We start from the raw sequence: 22,612 nt of genomic DNA, 5'->3' as shown, positions 1-22,612 counted from the left end.
GGGCTTTTTTATTATTATTATTATTTATTTTTTTAATTTTATTTTTTTTAAGGGGGCACCATTGACAGTCCTGGGTTTAGACAAAATAATCACAACAAAAAGAAAGAAAAACACTTATTTAAATGTTACACATGTAAGTCTAACAGTTAGTCTAAAATTGAACGTGACAGCCAGTGATCATACAATTTTGTTGCAAGGAATAAAAGCATTTTGACATTTTGAGAACCCCTTTTGGGTTCCACTGGTGGGGAAAAAATTTGAGTTTTGAGCGACATGAAAGTGGGTAGATCAACACAATTGTTAAAGTAACAATGAACAATACTTCTACAGCACTTTTTAATCTTGGTCGTTAATTTCTACTTATACAATTTAAATATTAAAAGTTGTATAGGTTATAATTAGTTAGCATTATGAACTAACATGAACCAACAATGAACAAATGTAGTTTCAAAAATTAACATTAACCAAGAGTAATAAATGTTGTAAAAATAATAAATTGTTCATTGTTAGTTCATGATACCCAATACATTAACTAATGTTAACAAATAGAATCTTATTATAAAGTGTTACCATAATAATCTACAACATGCAACTTCATAAAGATACAAAAAATGTTTTCGACATTTTGGAAATTCAGTTGGCTCAACTTCAGGTGGACTTAAACATAAGTACAGGCTTTTGGATATCAAACCTGTTTGAGTTGGCGTAGCTTATTCAGGATTTGCAAAATCTGACTGCATCAGAGGTTGGATTTGAAATCCTGTTATTCTTAATGGCATATCAGCTGATGTGGCTCATTATAGGGCAGTTGCTTCCATGTGTATCTACTTTAAAATCTGCACACCAGAGACCGCAGTCTACTTTGATTGACATGACTATATGAGCTGTTCTTCTTTACGGCGATTACCTCCCACACTGTAATTGAATGTCAAATTCAACTATATATGAACTGGACATAATGACAAAGATGTTCCTTAAATTCCAAGATACTGTCACTTACAGGTAAAGCCTGAAATATAGTGTTCAAAATGGACATCTTTTGGCTTAATTGACATGTTGATTTCCTCTTGTATGGCAGTGCGGTGGATTGGGAGTTCTTTTCAATAGGAGATGAGCACTTCTTAGTGGTTGCCAACTCTTATGATGGAGTGTCCTACTCTCTGAACAGTGTTATATACAGGTAATGATCAACAGCGTAAATGGTATATATACACAAGATTACATGTCTATCTGTGTTAAAAATACAGTTGTGTTGATCTTGCCTCAGTCAAACACTTTCTTACTGTAATATAAGAGACGAGACCAACTTGTTTGGGTATAAACGGCCAAGTAAACCTACACAAATGTGTAAAATTTTGCTGTATCACAACCAAGATGCTGTTTATCATTTTTTCACATGTTAAAATGCCTTCTCCCATCCCAGTTTAACATGCAGACACACCGCTAGTGGTGCAGAAATTACACATTGCAGCTTCAAAAACAACTTTCTTATAAAGCAACCATAGGATGAAAAACAACTATAAATGGCGATATGAATGATCAGTGTAAGAGTTCACCAGTACACCACTGTAAACTGTAAGTATAGGGTAAAAGACTGACTTCACTATTTTCGCTTGTCTTTGACAGATGGCAGGGATATGAGGGGTTTGTCCCTGTCCATCGATTACCCACTATTGGATGCATTGATTGGGAGTTCTTTACCTCAGCAGTGGATTCATACCTGATGTACTCCAGTGCCAAAACACCGCTCTCCAAAGTCTTCAAGCTAAGGACTCACTGAGGGTGCAATCAATAGCCAAGGGGCGGAAGTTGGAGTTTGATATTTCCAGAAAACTACCTCATCTACTTGTAAAAGACTGTCAAGATGCAAGGGAAGTTTGAGTAGTGAATCAGCTATAAATGAAATCGTGATTCAGCAAAGGACTGTTTTGTTTCTGCAAGAAATGAACATCAGTGCACATCTGACATCAGTGCCCCAAGGTGATATAAGGGCACAGAACATAATAAAGATGAAAAAGAAATCAGTATAGTAAAATAATGTAATAATATATTATGTTTATGTACAGTATTTGTTCTTTGCACTACAATAAAATTATTTTGATTTACGTAGCTAGTTTATGTGAATATGTGCGGTCTCTCCCTAAATACACAGTATGATGATTTATGACACTTTTCTCAAATTGGGATCACTTTGGTGTTCCATTACTACTACTTTTTTTTTACATTGGAGGCAAAAATCCAATGTTTGTTGTAGTGAGAACTATTATGTGTGTTAGATAAACTATTGTCTAACATAGAATTAACATAGCATTAAAAAGTAACTCGTTTTAAACTCATCAAATGTCCCTTTTTTGTTGAAATATACAACATCATTATTTTGATATCACCAATTTTTTTTATCGAAACCGTAATGTAAAATGTGTCCCACATACTGATTTTAATCCTGTTATAAAGAACAGAACATTCCTTAGAACTGTGACATCCATGAAGCATCATGTGGACCTTTCTACAGCATGGTGGGAAGGAAAGTGAATAATTTAATTCCATTCTCAATTTTTAGACAAATTGTGTTCACAGTATTCCTCATGCTCAACCATTCAAACCTGCTATCAAGCTTTTTGTAAGAATGATGAAAACACATTAAAATTCTTTGATATTTGGGAAATATACGTTTATCAGTAAACTTATTTATGACTGACGATCAACAATTTCTGAAGTTTAGCAACCTCATTTCACTGACCATTTACTGAAAAAAAGAAAAAGATTTTCAGGGACTATATTGTACCTTATCCTTTTCACCTTATATTATATTATTTATTATATTTTTATGTACACATTCAAATTATTATATTATATATGTTTATAAATGTATATAAATAAATTGTTTAGTGCAACTACACTTCCCATCATGCCCTGAATTACCCTAATGAAAAAAAAAAAAAAAAGTGTCTCAGTTCCTTCCTAAGCCTAAATCTTAAATTTTTTTCTCTCTTCAAAATTTTTTTTTCTCTTTCAAAAAACAACAACAAACAAACAAACAAAAAAAACCAACAGAGAAAGCATTAAAAGCATAAGATTACATGTTTACTGATAGTGGCACCTGGTGGCCAAGATTGGTACCGCATGCATTTTTTTTGAAGAGAGTTTTTTGTTTTGTTTTTTTTGAAGAGAGAAAAACAATTTTAATATTTTTTTTTTTTTTTTTGAAGAGAGAAAACTATTTTGTTTTTTTGTTTTTGAAGAGAAAAAAAATAATTTTGGAAGAGAGAATTTTATTTAAGACTCAGAAAGGAACTGAGACACTATTATTATTATTTATTTTATTTATTTTTCACCGTTATTTTATTTCTTTTTTTCACCTTGCGAACCGCACTACTTAGGCAGAGCTTCCGTATGAAATTCTTAAAATAAATAAAATAAAAACAAATCAAAACTAAACAAAAACACGTGCACAAAGGAGGGCCTTAACCATGAAAAACTACAAACACCACAATGCATAGCGACTTCACATCTTCATCAAGGAAACGTGGCTGCGTTTAAAAAAAAAAAAAAAAAAAAACATTCATAGTGTTCTCAGATTTAATTTCTCCCTTTATAAGTTGTAAAAAACTGATCAATTCGGACTAAACTCTTTAGTTACTACGTTAGTGCCGTAATAAATCGAAACTAATACAGCGGCTGTCAACAAATAATACCTGTTTTATTAAATCTCAACGTTGAAATATGGAAGTTGTGCTGTCACCTCTCAGATTTCCACTATGCGTTTGAAAGACTAAGATTATTTCACGACACTCATGATTCATCCAGAGGCACGTCACGCTGTTTGAACACAGCGAAAAGAGCATTTCGTACCTCGGTTGGTTTATAAAAGCGATGTTTAGCCCTGTGAAATCATCTTATTCCAGAGTGGGTCCATTGATTGTTAATCGAGAGCTGGGGAAGACCAAGATGAGATAGCAAGACGTGAAACTGTCTCTTTTCTCTCTTTAAACGAAACTCTGTTGACGAACCGGAGGTATACCGACAAAAAAAGCGTTACAAGGCAGCAGTGGCCATGTTCGGAGATCTGTTTGAAGAGGACGGGGATGGGTTCTCCACACCTGGCACAGGTAATGCTATGAAGAGGAGAGAGTCTGAGCCTCCTCCGCCCAGAGGGAAACTCAAACTCTGAGGGATTAAGAACCAAGGCGGCACTTGTTATCTGAACTCCCTGATCCAGACTCTACTTTTCACACCAGAGTTTAGGGGTGAGTTGGATAAAGGAGGTTCAAAAGGAAATGGAATGGAATCATGTTTGTGATTGTTACTGTTTACTCATGTCTCATAGAGGAGCTGTTCAGCCTCGGACCTGATGAATTAGGATGTCTGGCTGACAAGAACAATCCAGAGGCAAAGGTGTGTATATAAAAGTTTGTGTGTTGATTAAAGGAATAGTTCACCCAAAAATGACCATTCTGTTATAATTTACTCACCCTCATTTACAGAAAGAGTTGGCAACCAGTTTTTTTTTTCTCAATATAATGGCAGTTGATGCTAACTTTCTTTAAAGCTTAAAAAAGATCCTAAAAGTATCATAAATGCAGTCCAAGCAGCTCGTGCGTCATATTCCCAGTCTTCTGAAGGCATATGATACCTGAAATTTAAAGGGATAGTTCACCCAAAAATGAAATTCTCTCTCTCTCTTTACTCATCCTCATGCCATCCCAGATGTGTATGACTTTCTTTCTTCTGCTGAACAGAAATGAAGATTTTTAGGAGAGTATTTCAGCTCTATAGGTCCATACAATGCAAATGAATGGTGACCAAAACTTTGAAGCTCCAAAAGCACATAAAGGCAGCATAAAAGTAATACATATGACTCCAGTGGTTTAATCCATGTCTTCTGAAGCAATCCAACACAAAAAACCCTCTTTTTTTACTATAAATCTTGACATCTGCCGTCTCCTTGGCAATCACGATTTAAAGCTCGATTACACCTCATAGCTCCATCTAGCGTGCTGCGCATGCGACAAGCACAAGGAACTGTAATCGAGCTTGAAATCATGATCATGCTCAGAGACTACAATGGCAAGATGTACAGTGAAAAAGGAGTTACATTTTGTTCTTTTTTTTTTTTTTTTTTTTTAAACCAAAACCAATTGCTTCGCCTCAGAAGACATTAATTAAATTATAGGAGTCTTATGGATTACTTTTATGCAGCCTTTATGTGCTTTTGGAACTTCAATATTTTGGTCACCATTTACTTGCATTGTATGGACCTACAGAGCTGAAATATTCTTCTAAAAATCTTCATTTGTGTTTTGCAGAAGAAAGTCATACACATCTGGGAAGGCATAAGGGTGAGTTAAGGATATGAATAATTCATTTAACTACATTTTTCAGTAGCTCTTGTCCCAACACTATAGCTTTCTAGTAACGAGCTACATTTTACAAAAAATAGCGGTGTAGCGTCACAAAATGCTGCATTTTGGTTATAATTAAATGCACTCACCTCACCATTCTCTCTCTCATATTTTGTACGGAAGTCCAAAATATTTAAGTGAATCTGTTCAATGGGACAGTTCATGTAAATTAACCAGTAAAAAAAAAAAAAATTGACCGATTAACATGAGCCCCTCTGCAAAAGTCCATGCGGCTTTTTTAGTTTTATTTAGTTAAAATTAGGATACATTTATTTATGTTCATTCATTGTCCAATTTAGTATACATTGCATTTAATATAAATTTTAGGGCTTTCAATAGATACAATTTTAAAATCGAATTAATTACATGAAATGCTGATTAATTTATCGCAATGAACTGCTTCTATAAATATTTGCGGAGAGGCCCTCAATTAACAATAATTCAATATATAATGATTAAATAATTACAGTTATATTTAAATAATTATAAATAATATATTATAAATATAATAATTAAAATGCATTACATTATAGAGGCAGATGAGTAAAGCATACAAAAACTGGCTTTAGAAGGCAATATATTGTTTATTTCTATATTATTGAAGACTACTTATCATTGGCCTACTGTCCACAGCAATTTATTATTTTGAAATGAAGTGTCAAGCAAGCCTGAGTGTGGTTTGTGGTCTGTACATTTGTTTGTTGCCTATTCAGCTGGAGTTTCACTTACTGCCCCCTGCTGAATACAGGTGGTACTTCAAGCTTGAATTGCTCAAATGGAAGGAATGTTCCGTAGTAAGGTCTGGGGACTTGATTAATAGTGTTCATTGTTTTTGTGCCAGATAAGTTCTGTTCTGCATAATTATTACCGTAAATAATATCATCTGATATTTACTTGTAGTGTAGATAACTACTTAAGGGTTGAACATGAGTCAGTCAGTCCTAAGGGATGGACGAACCCTGATCGAAAAGGAGTCGGGTTCAGATCCCAAAACCCAGAGGAAAAGGCATCCAGTGCGGTAACGCGAATGAACCCGCTTGACAGTAATTTAGCTCTTTAAATGTATGAGTTGCTTATAGCTTGGAAAGCTACCATTTTGAAGCAGCTTCCCCAACACTGATCCGATCTCATTTGTCTTTTTTTGTTGTAATTTGTCCTCAGGAGGAAGAAGTGAAATTCAAGACCCAGAAACAAGAGGCCAAAACCAATGAAAGAAAGAATGAGAGTGTCTCTACAGAATTGCCAGAGGATCCATTCTGGCTCAGGTACGCCTTAAGAGCTCGCAGCCATAGGAGGTGTTAAGTAGTTTTTAGTAGTTAAGTGTTACTTGCATGTATATTTGTGATCTGTAGCTTAAGCACAGCATGCTGTCAGCATGCTAAAACCATATCTGAGAAGATAGATAAACTGATTGACCTCACTAATCGACCATTCGGTTTAGTGGATGTGTAGTGGACCATTCTGGCTCATTCCTATCCCTTACTTGAATTAATGAAATGCCACAAAGCACTGTTGCAACTTTTGTCATATGCAAACTTTTCAGACAGGCCAAGGGTAATAAATTATACTAATGAACTGTACTTAATAAATACTTCAGTTCCTTTTCTCAGGAAGAGTCAAAGTGCCTCCATCACCTGCTGGAGATGGTGCAAGAGGAGAATGCAAGACTGCAGCAGAGAAGGTGGCTCCACATACACACATAAACACTCGCACACCAGCATGGCACATTTTTTGCTATTTCAAAATCTTTTGTGTCTCTTGTAGAGCCGAGTTTGATGCCAGCAGTAACAGCATTGAGGTGCGGCTGCATTTGGCCTCTCATTACCACTGCCAAAATGGAGCCCTGCACCCTACGGCCCCGGACAATGACTCCATCACAGTCACCTTTGACCACAGGAAGACTGTCGGAGACCTGCAATTGGCCATTTACCAGGTGACATCAATTGTCAGTCACTAGTCCTCCATCCACAGCCATATTAAAGGGACAGTTCACCCAAATATTTTAACTCTGTTACACATAATCCATCTTCTGGGAGATACTGGAGTCGAGTGTAGGCAAGATGGAGTATTATGTTTTGAATAAATGTCTCGAGTTCTCTGAAATTTGACCTTTATTTGTAGATGCAGGATCTTTGGGAAGGAGACATGGCACTGACCTTGGCTAAGAATGTCCCAGCTGGGTTTCATTTATATGAAACACACTCTTTCAAGTGATTACTTAAAGGGATAGTTCACCCAAAAATGAAAAGTCTCTCATTTACTCACACTCATGCCATCCGAAATGTGTATGACTTTCTTTCTTCTACTGAACACAAATGAAGATTTTTATAAGAATATTTCAGCTCTGTTGGTCCTCACAATGCAAGTGATTGGATACCAAAATTTTGAAGCATAAAATTAATCCATACAAATCCAGTGGTTAAATCCATATCTTCTGAAGCGATATGATAAGTGTGGGTGAGAAACAGATCAATATTTAAGTTCTTTTTACTATAAATCTCCACCTTTGACCAGCCCTGACCAGTAGGTGGCTGACTGTGAAAGTAAAAGTCACTTCCACACCAGAATGTCAAAGTGAAAGTGAAAGTGTAGATTTATAGTAAAAAAAATTACTTAAATATCGATCTGTTTCTATCATGATGTTTTCCCTCACGTTGTGTTTCAGCCTCAGTGATGACATAGTTACCGTGACAACGCCTTCTGACTGTTGGTGGCTGCAGGTGGAGTTTTGTCCACAGAGTGGAATGAAGGAGGAAGATAAAGATGAGGAGCAGGAGAAGAAAAAGTGTAAAATCTCAGCTTCAGGGAACATGGTAAGTGAGCACATATACACAGACACCTAAATAAGGACTGTTGTGTGCTGTTTCAAAAGTTCAACACCTGGGTTGACTTGGTATATGTGATTCTTGCAGCTGCTGGCAGAGGTGAAGGAGAAAGCTCTAGAGGAAGTTCACCTACAGGATGAGCTCAGTGGTAACAACACTCAATAATACCCAATAGTGGGGGCCTGGGTAGCTCAGTGAGTAAAGACGCTGACTACCACCCGTAGAGTCACGAGTTCAAATCCAGGGCGTGCTGAGTGACTCCAGCCAGGTATCCTAAGCAACCAAATTGGCCCGGTTGCTAGGGAGGGTAGAGTCACATGGGGTAACCTCCTCGTGGTCGCCATAATGTGGTCCTCGCTCTCGGTGGGGCACATGGTGAGTTGTGCGTGGATGCCGCGGAGAATAGCATGAAGCCTCCACACGCACTAAGTCTCCACAGTAACGCATTCAACAAGCCACGTGATAAGATGCGCGGATTGACTGTCTCAGACGCAGAGGCAACTGAGATTCGTCCTCTGCCACCCGGATTGAATACCCAATAGCACCTAATAATACTTAAAGAAAATGTTTTTAATGAAAGTTATTAGAAATAGTTTTAATATTTGGGTCCCTGGGTCTGTAAAGGTTAAAAACTACTGATCTAGAGAAAGACTGCATTTAAAGTTCTTTTATTCATGGATAGGTGTTGAAAGGCAAATGGACCGAACTGGAAAACTTTTACCTCCAGGTACAGTATCATAAGAAGTGACCAGCATCATTCACTAACCTGCTAATGTTATCACTCTAAGGGTTTTACATATTAAATGTGTGTGTATGTGTGTTGTAGTCTATGAGTATTTAAGTGTACGTGATGCGGGGATCAGGTGTGTGTGAATTTAAAGGAATATTCCGGGTTCAATACAAGCTAAGTTCAATTGATGGCATTTTTGGCATTCAGTTGATCCACCACAAATATTAATTTTGATTCCTCCCTCCTTTAAACAATTTTTTTTTTTTTAAAAAGACGCAAAAATCGACATTACAGTGATCAGTGGAAGTGAATGAGGCCAGTTTTTGGAGGGTTTAAAAGCAGAAATGTGAAGCTTATATTTTTATAAAAGCACTTACATTAATTCTGTTAAAACTCGCTTTATATTTGAGCTGTAAAGTTGTTTAAATCGTTGTTTTTACAGTCATTTTAAGGTTTGCGGCATAACTTCGCCATGGCATTGAAGTTTTAAAATTGGATATAACTTTACAGAAAGTGTTAGTAAGCGATTTTATCACACTAAAATCATGTTAACACAAATATTGTTTACGTCCTGTGGCTATACTTTTGAAACAGTATTGTAACGTTTATGGATTGGCCCCATTGACTTCCATTGTAATTGATTTAAATTTCAGCCTGTTTCTCACACAAAGCTGTGTGGGTGAGCAACAGACCAATATTTAAGTCCTTTTTCTTACTATAAATCTCCACTTTCAAACAGCCATCAAAATCCATTCTTTTTGTTTTTGGCGATTCACTTTTTTAGTGCATTTCAGCACCCACTGAGCAGGGAGAATTTATAGTTAAAAAGGACTTAAAATTGATCTGTTTCTCACCCACATCTATTATATCACTTCTGAAGATATAGATTTAACCACTGGAGTCTTATGGATTACTTTTATGCTGCCTTTATATGCTTTTTGGAGCTTCAGTTTTTTTTTTTGTCACCATTCACTTACATTGTATGGACATACAGAGCTTAGAAGTTCTTTTAAAAGTCTTTGTGTTCTGCAGAAGAAAGTCATACACATCTGGGATGGCACAAGCAAATGATGTGTGAACTTTGATTTTTGGGTGAACTATTCCTTTAATCGCATAGAAATTGCTCTTTAATTGGCTAACTTGAAAGTACAATCTCTGAAACTTTATTATTTATTTATTTGTATCCTTACCAAGAAACCATGAACAACCATTAAAGCCTTCTTTCTTTCTCTTACCTAAATCTCAGGGTTACCTCAAGCTGTCTGTGAGGATGTACATGGATATGATTGACGGCTCCTGCATTCCAGAGATGGACCAGGCAGCAGTGTCTCAGAGCAATGAGGTGCTCACCACAGGTTAGAGCTTTCAGCCTAGTCATTGTCAATATTTCTTTCTTAAAAAAAAAAAAAAAAAAAAAACGTACCATGCTTTTTGTAAAGCAAGTGAGGTTCATGTCATGTTTGACCATTTCAGCCCGCAGAACAGTTATGTATATGTTTGCTATTGTGTATGTCTTGATGTTTCAGAGTGGTCTGAATCAGAGATGCGATTCATTGGACATGTGGAGATATCAGAGGCGTCACTTGATGACCTCAAATCTCAGGTTGGCCTCCCAACTCACAGACAGAAGCTGAAAATGACAACTTAAAGCGATAGTTCACTCAAAAATGAAAATTCTCTCATCATTTACTCACCCTGCACGAATTGCTAAAAAAAACTAAAAGTAAAAGTAGAGATTTATAGTAAAAAAGGACTTAAATATTGATCTGTTTCTTACCTACACCTAAAATATCCCTTCAAATGACATGGAAATGGAACATGGAAATCATCTACTCAAACTCATGTTACACGAAACATGTAATGTAAAGGATGTGAGACCTAAGGGAAGCAAGATTTTCAGTGAATGATGTCCTCGCCCAAAGCACCTCACTCCTACAGTAGGCATGCAGTATAGCACACAAATCTTCAACTTTAATAAAAATGATGATAATTTCCTTACTACGACTACTTTTATGGTTCTTTTATGTTGCTTTTTTGTCCTATTTGGAGCTTGACAGCCGTTTTGATTGCTCAACACTTTTGTTATATGGAAATGAAAAGAAATAACTAAAATATTGAAAGTAATGACAGAATTTACTCTATCAACCCTTGATAACAGTCATGTCTGTGCTCTGGCAGGTGATGACTCTTCTGGCACTTCAGGATGTGTGTGTGCCCAGTCCTGCATTCCTGCGTGTGTGGCTGCTGGAAGGAAAGAAGCTTATCAGGATACTCAGAGGAAAACTGCAGACACTCAGGTTGATAATTTAGCCTTTTCTTCATTCTCCTTTCCTTTTGTGTAAGCTTTCTGTTACTACTTTTCCACTTAAATGGTGCTGGTGCCTGAGGAATCTGCAAACATCTCGGAACTGGTCCACGTTTCCACTGGAGTGATGACGTACAGTGCATCCAGAAAGTATTCACAGCACTTCACTTTTTCCACATTTTGTTATGTTACAGCCTTATTCCAAAATGGATTAAATTCATTATTTTCCTCAAAATTCTACAAACAATACCCCATAATGACAATGTGAAAGAAGTTTTGTTTGAAATCTTTGCAAATTTATTACAAATAAAAACGAAAAAATCACATGTACTTAAGTATTCACAGCCTTTGCCATGACACTCAAAATTGAGCTCAGGTGCATCCTGTTTCCACTGATCATCCTTGAGATGTTTCTACAACTTGACTGGAGTCCACCTGTGGTAAATTCAGTTGATTGGACATGATTTGGAAAGGCACACACCTGTCTATATAAGGTCTCACAGTTAACAGTGCATGTCAGAGCACAAACCAAGAAAGCCATGAAGTCCAAAGAATTGTCTGTAGACCTCCGAGACAGGATTGTATCAAGGCACAGATCTGGGGAAGGGTACAGAAAAATTTCTGCAGCATTGAAGGTCCCAATGAGCACAGTGGCCTCCATCATCCGTAAATGGAAGAAGTTTGGAACCACCAGGACTCTTCCTAGAGCTGGACGCCCGGCCAAACTGAGCGATCGGGGGAGAAGGGCCTTAGTCAGGGAGGTGACCAAGAACCCGATGGTCACTCTGACAGAGCTCCAGCGTTTCTCTGTGGAGAGAGGAGAACCTTCCAGAAGAATAACCATCTCTGCAGCACTCCACCAATCAGGCCTGTATGGTAGAGTGGTCAGACAGAAGCCACTCCTCAGTAAAAGGCACATGACAGCCCACCTGGAGTTTGCCAAAAGGCACCTGAAGGACTCTCAGACCATGAGAAACAAAGATTGAACTCTTTGGCCTGAATGGCAAGCGTCATGTCTGGAGGAAACCAGGCACCGCTTATCACCTGGCCAATACCATCCCTACAGTGAAGCATGGTGGTGGCAGCATCATGCTGTGGGGATATTTTTCAGCGGCAGGAACTGGGAGACTAGTCAGGATCGAGGGCAAGATGAATGCACCAATGTACAGAGACATCCTTGATGAAAACCTGCTCCAGAGCACTCTGAACCTCAGACTGGGGCGAAGGTTCATCTTCTAACAGGACAATGACCCTAAGCACACAGCCAAGATAACAAAGGATTGGCTCCGGGACAACTCTGTGAATGTCCTTGAGTGGCCCAGCCAGAGCCCAGACTTGAACCCGATTGAACATCTCTGGAGAGATCTGAAAATGGCTGTGCACCGACGCTCCCCATCCAACCTGATGGAGCTTGAGAGGTCCTGCAAAGAAGAATGGGAGAAACTGCTCAAAAATAGGTGTGCCAAGCTTGTAGCATCATACTCAAAAAGACTTGAGGCTGTAATCGGTGCCAAAGGTGCTTCAACAAAGTATTGAGCAAAGGCTGTGAATACTTATGCACATGTGATTTTTTTTTTTTTTTTTTTTTTTTTTTTTTTTCGTTTTTTATTTTTAATAAATTTGCAAATATTTCAAACAAACTTCTTTCACATTGTCATTATTGGGTATTGTTTGTAGAATTCTGAGGAAAATAATGAATTTAATCCATTTTGGAATAAGGCTGTAACATAACAAAATGTGGAAAAAGTGAAGCGCTGTGAATACTTTCCGGATGCACTGTAATGGACTGTTACTGTATAGCCTAATAATAAACATAGTCTTTTGTTTATGAGTTCTGAGAACATATTTTAACGCCCAAAGTAATGTTGATAAAGGCCAACAACACATTTTCCATGGGTTCTCTCTGAAATTTCTGATGGGTTTTTAGAATAGCAGCTTTTAATTTGTGAGTAAAACAAGATTCGTTAACATAACACTCAGTCAATACTAGAATTTTGAAGCTGCTATTTGACATAATTTGCTGGGGCCTGGGTAGCTCAGCGAGTATTGACGCCGACTACCACCCCTGGAGTCGTGAGTTCGAATCCAGGGTGTGCTGAGTGACTCCAGGTCTCCTAAGCAACCAAATTGGCCTGGTTGCTAGGGAGGTTAGAGTCAAATAGGGTAACCTCCTCGTGGTTGCTATAATGTGGTTCTCGCTCTCGGTGGGGTGCATGGTGAGTTGTACGTGGATGCCACGGAGAATAGCGTGGGCCTCCACACGCACTGCATCTCTGCGGTAACACGCACAACAAGCCACGTGAGATGTAAGATGTGCGGATTGATGGTTTTAGACATGGAAGCAACTGAGATTAATCCTCAAGTTACTACGCCACCACGAGGACTTGGAGCGCATAGGGAATTTGCCATTCCAAGTTGCTGCAAACTTTTTTTCCAATTTGACAAGCATGTAAGCTCACATACTTGTTGCACTCCTTACTATATTGCTAATTCTTTTCCAGGTTTTAGGAATACAAACGTCTCTATACGGGTGGAGGGAAAAATACCTGTAGATGTTTCCAACTATTGAAAGATTTTACCTCAAAATGTTGTATCAATGTTCTCACGCCAATATGTTCTATATTTTTCTCAATATTATTAGGCAAAAAGGAGGTTGAATAACATTCAAGGCGGGCAAAACATTGTGGAGCTTCAACACAGACTCCATTATTTCTCCTGAAAAGCAGACAAAACTTCCAATTTGTATCTGGGGTTAATGTCTTTCTACCCTTGCTGAAGCTGGGGAATGGGATGGAGATGTGTGTTCAGAGGCTGATGAAAGAGGAGGACCTGGGGTGAGGCATTCTGACAGCATGTCAAATAAATAAGGCGACTGATCAAAGGCATGTGAGAACATCAGCAAATTAGATGTTTTACAGTGTGAAGAGGAAACTGATTTCTCTTTTCTTTATCTGGTCAGGCTGAAGGATTTATTGCTGAGGATCCAGATGGGGGTGCCTGCAGAGAAAGCGTATTATCCCGCGGAGGAGATTTTGTGGAACGCAGGGCAGGATGGCACCCTCCGGGGCCTGTACGCTGCTCTGGCCTCCCAGTACAGTCTCACTCCTGACAATTTGCTCCTGGCTAAACACCTGCCTGACAAGCACACCTGGATTCCCATCTCCAACTGGGTGAGAAAAAAAGTGAAAATGGCAATAGAGAGATTAATCAACAGGAATAGTGGATAAAATTATTTCATTTACACACCCTTATGTCATTCCAAACTTGAATGACATTTGTTCTTACATGGAATACCAAAAGGAAGAGATTTAGCAGAATGTCAGAGCTGCTCTCTTTCATACAGTGTAAATGGATGGTGACCAGAGGATCCAAAAAGGACAAAAGCACCATTAGAGTAGTCCTTACAACTTGTGCACTATATTCCAAGTCTTCTGAAGACATATGATAGCTTTATGTGAGAAACAGACTGAAATTGACTGAAATATTATGGACTGCCAGGGGTCACCGTTCATATTTACTCATTGTATGGAGAAGAGCAGCTTGGACATTCTACTATATAAAACACCTTTTGTGTTCCAATAAATAAAGTCATATGGCTGGGGCCTGGGTAGCTCAGCGAGTAAAGACACTGACTACCACCCCTGGTGTCGCGAGTTCGAATCCAGGGCGTGCAGAGTGACTCCAGCCAGGTCTCCTAAGCAACCAAATTGGCCCGGATGCTAGGGAGGGTAGAGTCGCATGGGGTAACCTCCTTGTGGTCACTATAATGTGGTTCTCGTTCTCGGTGGGGTGCGTGGTGAGTTGTGTGTGGATGCCGCGGAGAATAGCGTGAAGCCTCCACACACGCTATGTCTCCGTGGTAATGTGCTCAACAAGCCACGTGATAAGATGCGCGGATTGACGGACTCAGATGCGGAGGCAACTGAGATTCGTTCTCCGCCACCCGGATTGAATACCCAATAGCACCTAATAATACTTAAAGAAAATGTTTTTAATGAAAGTTATTAGAAATAGTTTTAATATTTGGGTCCCTGGGTCTGTAAAGGTTAAAAACTACTGATCTAGAGAAAGACTAGAGAAGACTAGAGAAAGCGAGTCACTACGCCACCACAAGGACTTAGAGCGAATTGGGAATTGGGCATTCCAAATTGGGGAGAAAAAAGTCATATGGCTTTCGAAAGAAATGAGAAATGAATTTTCAATTTCGGGTTAACTTCGAATAACACTTCTGTATAATCAGACTCAACAGGTCTCAAAAAGGAAGAAGAAGAGGAAAGCTGAGAGTCTACAGGCAGCTCCTTTCTATCTTAAAGATGGAGATATTATAGTTGTCAAGGTAAATGGAATCAAGAATCTGTACATATTAACCAGTTCTTATGAGCTTTTTTGAAACTTGCTAAACCGCAGTCTTCTCCCAATTTAAAGGTGAAATGTGTAAATTCTGCATCACTAGTGTCATCAAATGGAATTGCAGAAATGATGACTATTTTCAAACAGGTCTCCCAAACATTTCCCCAGTCTGCTGAGAGGTTGGTCTAACGTGTTGGTCCCGGCCCAAAATCACGCCTTTGGCTGAGCCAGTTTAGCTGTGTTGGGCTGGTCATGATTCTTAAATGAGCAAAGTTTTAATGACCCAACAGAGTACTTTTCAAAACAAGACATTCTCTTCAGTGTGGAGACCAAAGCAGCACTTGGCGCAGTGTTGAATGGCCAGAGTCATGTGGAAGCCCCTTAAAGGGTTAGTTCACTCAAAAATGAAAATCCTCTCATGATTTACTTACCTTTAAGCCATCCCAGATGTGCAAGACTTTCCTTCTTCAGCAGAACCTAAGTGAAGATTTTTATAAGCAGATTTCAGCTCTGTTTGTCCATACAATGCATGTAAATGGGTGCCATCAGACTGCTGGCTATTTTACAGTCCAAAAGGCATATTTAGGCAGCATAAAAGTAATCCACACGACTCCAGTCGATCAATTAATGTCTTCTGAAGCAATTCGATAGGTTTGTGTAAGAAACAAATTGATAATTAAAACTTTATTAACTTGAAAATAAATCGCTTCCTGCCAGCAGTCCAGAAGTGGCCTTATCGATCTGCTTATAAAAATCTTCGCTTTAGTTCTGCTGAAAAAGGAAATTCATACACATCTGGGATGGCTTAAAGGTAAGTAAACCATGAGAGAATTTTCATTTTTGGGTGAACTAACCCTTTAACTCACTTTTCCCACATGAGCAGCACATATCAATGTGACTATGTTACACTAAACACAACAAATAACGCTAAAAAATATATTTGACTGGGTTTATAACACTTAAAATGTATTTAGTGAGTGATTACACAAATGAATTGATCCATTGCTGCACTTGCAATACAGTGCAACAATAGTGCCTAACTATCTGGTTCAAGAAGTTAAAATGGTGTAAAACTACACTACCTATGATCCAGAAGAGAAAAATCAAACAAGCAGAGAATCATGGTGAACAAAGCACCCCAAACAAGCTCTGCAGTGGTCACCCACTCACGTGACGTAATGTGAATGATGCAATCGAGTCAGTCTCCCTACACTCTCAGACTACTTATATATTTACAATTATCTGAATATTTTGCATTAAGATTCAGATTGTTTCTATACTTATAATCAATAACTTTAAACTTTCTTCACCAGCAGTTCCGCTATTAAACACAATCATTTGCTCACCCTCATGCCATCCCAGATGTGTTTTTACTTTCTTTCATCTGCTGAAAACAAATAAGAATATTATATTTCAGGTCTGTAGGTCCATTCAATGCAAGTGACTAGTGGCCAAAACTGTGAAGCTCCAAAAAAATGCATAAAAGTTTCCCATACGACTCCAGTGGTTTAATCCGTCTTTTGAAGCAATATAATAGGTGTAGGTGACAGACAGATCAATATTTTAAGCTCTTTTTTTTTTTTTTTTTATAACTATAAATTGCCATTTTCACTATTCACGTTCTTCTTTTGTTTTTGGCCATTTGCATTCTTCATGCATATCGCCACCTACTGGGCAGGGAGGAGAATTTATAACAAAATTAACTTAAATATTGAACATGTTTCTCACCTACACCTAAAATATCACTTCAAATGACATTGATTTAACCACTAGAGTCATATGGATTACTTTTATGCTGCGTATGTGTTTTTTTTTTTGGGGGGGGTTAGCTTTAAAGTTTTAGCCACCATTCACTTGCATTGTATGGACCTACAGAGCTGAGATATTCTTCTAAAAATCTTTGTTTGTGTTCAGCAGTAGAAAGTAAGTCATACACATCTGGGATGGCATGAGGGCGAGTAAATGATGAGAGAATTTTCATTTTTGTGAAAACTATCCCTTTAACAACCCCAGAACTCAAGGTAGGTCTGCCTTTTAAAGGTTTTAAGTTATTGTTAATAATCAATTCCTCTATGGAAAAAAATGAATATGATTTAAACTTTCGGAACCAGACTGCACTCTATAAAAAAAATAAATTATTATATAGTGTGAAAAATAACTTTCTTCTAGAAACTAGACACTTTTTTTTTTCTTCATTATGAAAACTGCTGCGCTATTGTCATGCTCATGAAAGATGCAGTTAGGTTTTTAGTTTGTCACTCCCGAAGTCAACTTTTTTAACATTCACTATTAATATCATGATGTCACAATAATAATTAATATCACAATAATCTTATATTGTCTGTTCATGTAAAGGTAAAATGTGTAGTTTCTGTTTCACGAATGTTGCCAAATTGCCAAAATAACGTTTATAAAAAAGATTTCCCGGTCTTCCATTGGTTGGTCCAACAGATAGTCCCACAACTCAAGCATACTGTATTGGTTGAGCTAATGTTGCTTTGTTGGGCTGGTCGGAATGCACAAACAAACAGAGCAATGTTTTGTTAGTGCCAATTAATCAGTGTTTACTGTTTACCCTTTTCAAGGAAATCAATCTACTAATGGCTTATCTGTACAGTAGTTATCTCTGTATATTACACTGGAATGACAGAAAATCCCCAAAATTACACAGTTAGCCTTTAAAGAAATATTTTTAAGACAGTAGGTCATCAACAATATGTATCTGTCTATTTTGTATGTAGAATCTGCTAGTAGACAATAATAAAGAATTCAGTACACTGCAAGATGAGATTGGACAGCAGAGACTCAGGGAGGATGTAGCCAATCACAAGACCAGGTGCATTTTCTTCCCCTTTGTTTCCAAAGATTACAAGAGATAGAGGGTAATGGGTATAGTCATTTCAAAATTACATTACAAATGGTATTACATTTTTACCTTATGTCTCAATGACTATTTAATTTGGTGTTGTCCACTAGGGGGCACTCTGCAAGTGCAGAATGTGCACAAGACACGGGACCTAAAAAGTCTGGCCCAACTAAAAACTGCAAACCAGAGGTTGCCCTTAATGATCAATGTGGGAGTGTTCAGGTAACCCACCCTGTGAAGAGAGCTGCCCATTTGTCAGACACTGATGATGATCTTCAAACATGTGCCAGTCACGAAGTCTAAACCAACAAAACCTGCTCCAAGTCACGATGAGGAAGCCAGGCTGAAGACAACGTGAAAGTGGAGATATAGAAACAGTTCGCCATTAAAATCATATTTCTATGGGCTGCTGATCCAAGATGCTCTCAACATGTGGGCGCTGATTGGAGATGAAATACAAATATCATGTTTGTTCATTCAACCTTCTTAAGCAAAGGAGTCATACCTAAAAATGTTCTTTACTCACCCTTTATATGCAATTCATTCCTGGAGCAGATCTCTGTACTCTGCAAGACTAAAGAGATCAGTTTTTGCCTATGCTAGGGGTCTTGCCTCACGTAGGTGTATGTGTGTGTGGATTTATTTCACGAGGAGAGATATGACTGTAATGGTGTGGAAGGGACAGTTCATCCAAAAATGAAAACTCTGTCATAATGTTCTCACACGCAAATTGTTTCAAACCTGTATGACTTACAATGTAAGTGAATGGTTGCACAATGAAAGGGAAAAAAGATGCAATGAAGGTGAATAGTGACTGAGGCTGTCATTACTTTAAAGAAAAAATAAAATAAAATGCAAGTCAGATGGGTTTGAACAACTTGAGGGTAAGTAAATGATGACTTTTTTTTGGGGTATTACTAAATTCTTGAAGTTGTTTTTTGTACAATATCATCAAAAACCTATTTTTGACAGATCATTAAAGGGATGGTTCACCCAAAAATTTAAATTCTCTTATTTTCTTACCCTTACCATCCCAGATATGCATGACTTTCTGCTGTAGAACAAAGATTTTTAGAAGAATATTTCAGCTCTGTAGGTCCATACAATGCAAGTGAATGGTGACCAAAACTTTGAAGCTCCAAAATTCACATTAAGGCAGCATAAAAGTAATCCATACGACTCCAGTGGTTTAATCCATGTCTTCAGAAGCTATATGATAGGTGTGGGTGAGAAACAGATCGATTTTTAAATCCTTTTTTACTCCTCCCTGTCCAGTAGGTGCCAATGTGCACGAAGAATATAAATTGCTAAAAACAAAAGAAGAATGTGGCAAAGTGGAGATTGTTAGTAAAAAAGGACTTACCCACACTTATATCACTTCTGAAGATATAGATTTAACCACTGGTGAATTATGGATTACTTTTATGCTGCCTTTATGTGATTTTTGGAGATTCAAATAAAATTTGGATATTCTTCTAAAAATCTTTATTTGTGTTATGCAGAAGAAAGAAAGTCATACACATCAGGGATGGCATGACTGCCTCAACATGGTCTCATGGTTTCAGTAATTTTTAGAACCCAAATTCATTGACATCTGAAAACATGATGGTTGGTTCAGGTGAGTTGTCTTGATATGTTGTAGTGTTTCAGCACATCCATCCTATTTTAGTCTGTTAAAATGTGGCAGTTACAATCAGTGCCATGTTAAGTCTTTGTCCTGTGCTTAGCTTACAGAGGTGTGTGTGAGAGAGAGAGAGAGAACCAAAAACATTAAGCCCCCTCCGGCCTATTTCTATGGAAATCTGATCATGCTCAAATACTGTATATTCTTGTTATTGTATGTGCACACACACACACACACACAAAATACCTGAATCAGAGATTAGAAAATCAGGTATGTATATCTGTACTTCTGTTTCTGTTGTGGTTTTTGCTGTGAGCAGTTTATCGAGATGTCAGTTGATTTGAACTGAAATGGTTTTGATCACCAAGGAGGACTTTAAGGATTGCACATATGAATGAAGTGTATGCAGGGTTCCTGCGGATCCTTGAAAAGTCTTAAATTCAGTTTTCCAAAATTTAAGGTCATAAAAAGCCTTAAATGATACAACAAAAGTCTTAATTGTTATTTAAAGAGACTAAGAACATTGAATATAGGCTACCAATTTAAAAAAAAAAAAAACTATTGGCAGACTAACTGGCTTCCTTTCAACACATTATCGAATCAGCACAATCCAATATCGATCAACCCCTAATTTGTATTTATTTATATAATGGTACATAAACCAATTTTAATGTGATATAAATGTAAGTTTTAAACTTGCATATAGCCTACTCTGTTTTACTGATAAGCAATGTTAAGGCCATGTTGAATGTGTGCCTCTGCCTGTTTAAGTAAGAGTCTATGATACATGATTTATTTTGAGATTGTGTGGGTTTGTTTTGGGATGGGGATACAGTATTCATTTTATTTGTTCAGGTCTTGAAAAAAGTCTTAAATTTGATTTTAAAAACTCTGCAGCAACCCTGGTATGTTTAGTTAAATATTGTTTGCCTTTTTCCATTAACAGAGTATTGTTCAATAGTATTTTAAAGACTTTTGAAAGCATTGTTGGTTATAAATGCCAAATTTGGTTCATTTGTAAAACTGAATTGTCCTGTCTTTTGTAATACAAATGAATATTTTGCTATCAGAATATTTTTTATTTCATTAAACAGTTGCAGGATATGTGAAAAATGAACGATTCTCATAATTACCTACAAAGGTTTCGCCCTCATCTATCATCTTCAATAATTTTTCACCCTGTCACCTTTGCCATTGTTTGGCACTTTTCTTTTTAAAGCTCTTTTGGAAATTGGAACTATTTGTATTGAGAAAAAAGACTACCAGTAAATCGATAAGTTGAGTAGAGTTAAGATAAGAGTAGAGATAAGTAGAGCTTTAACAATTACATGGAATCACTGCATGAATGCCAGAGGAGCCTGACAGCCTAAAGTCTCTTCTGCTGTGAACTGACCAATCAGAATGACAAAAGGTCAAAAACTATTTAATGCATAATTATTTTAATCTGCAGGGAAATTGCCCTGGTAAAATGCTTTAATAAGAATTTACAACCTGTATGGTAAGGATTATTTTAAGTTAAGACTGGACCAAAGTATGGATGACACCTCATAAGAATTGTATAACTAGGAGTGAAGGTTTCTTTTAACCTAAGATTGTCTATCCAATATACCCAGTTAACAGTTGTGCATGGATTTAAAGTTAGTAGAGAGGATTACAATAAATACACTCCTAATATATATACTGTATATACCCCTGAAACTATTAAACACTTATTTTGGGTTTTTCCTAAAGTGCAAGTGTTTTGGAATGACTTGAAAGTTTATGTACAAAAAAACAAAAAAAACAAAAAAACAAAAGACGAATAATTTTGTAATTAACATCTATTTCTTTAAAAATGTTTGTTTCAGTTTGTTTGAAAAGACTTAAATAAATGCCTTAATTTGAGCCATTTAAATTGAGGTCAAAACAGACCTAGAAAATGTAGAAAATATATTAAAAAAGTACATATCTTTTTTTTTTTTTTACTATGTACAGTACAATCTTTTTATATTTATTATTTTTTATTATTTATTTATTTTACAATTTGTTTTTACTGTTAATTTTTATTACATATTAAAGATATGATGGTAAACCTACTACAATCTTTTATTATGATAATGTAGAAACCTTTATTAATTGTATAATTGTACTAATAAAACTAATATGTATAGTGTCTTTAATGGGAAGTGATACAGTATATATATATATATACAGTATATATAAGATATACTAGATTATTGCAGAAATAATAAGAGTAGTGCACTGAGCAGTATGCAGTTTTTTTGTATGCTGTACAGAGAGATGCTGTTTTATGTTACTTACTGAAATTTTAAAACAGTAATGTACTACATATAATATTTTACAATGTTATTTGCATGTGGCTTCTTGGAAACACATGGCGATGGGACAAAGAAGAATCTAAAAACTGTAAAAATGAATGAGGAACCATCCTGTGATAGGAACTGCAGTCACGCAATATCGGCAAGACATGAAGAACAGGTTCACTGCACTGTCAAGTGTGTGCCAGATAT

The 22,612-nt window shown here is 37.1% G+C and overlaps 1 pseudogene; it reads left to right on the top strand.

Annotated features, from left to right (window-relative positions):
- The first annotated feature begins 3,546 nt into the window (after positions 1 to 3,546).
- LOC127449535 (ubiquitin carboxyl-terminal hydrolase 40-like) lies at positions 3,547 to 21,188 on the top strand (annotated as a pseudogene).
- Positions 21,189 to 22,612: the final 1,424 nt, after the last annotated feature.

Source organism: Myxocyprinus asiaticus, chromosome 12, assembly GCF_019703515.2.
Source record: "Myxocyprinus asiaticus isolate MX2 ecotype Aquarium Trade chromosome 12, UBuf_Myxa_2, whole genome shotgun sequence".
Lineage (NCBI taxonomy): Eukaryota > Metazoa > Chordata > Actinopteri > Cypriniformes > Catostomidae > Myxocyprinus > Myxocyprinus asiaticus.
The sequence above is the reverse complement of the archived record's forward strand: the minus strand, read 5'-3'. Positions and strand labels throughout refer to the sequence as shown.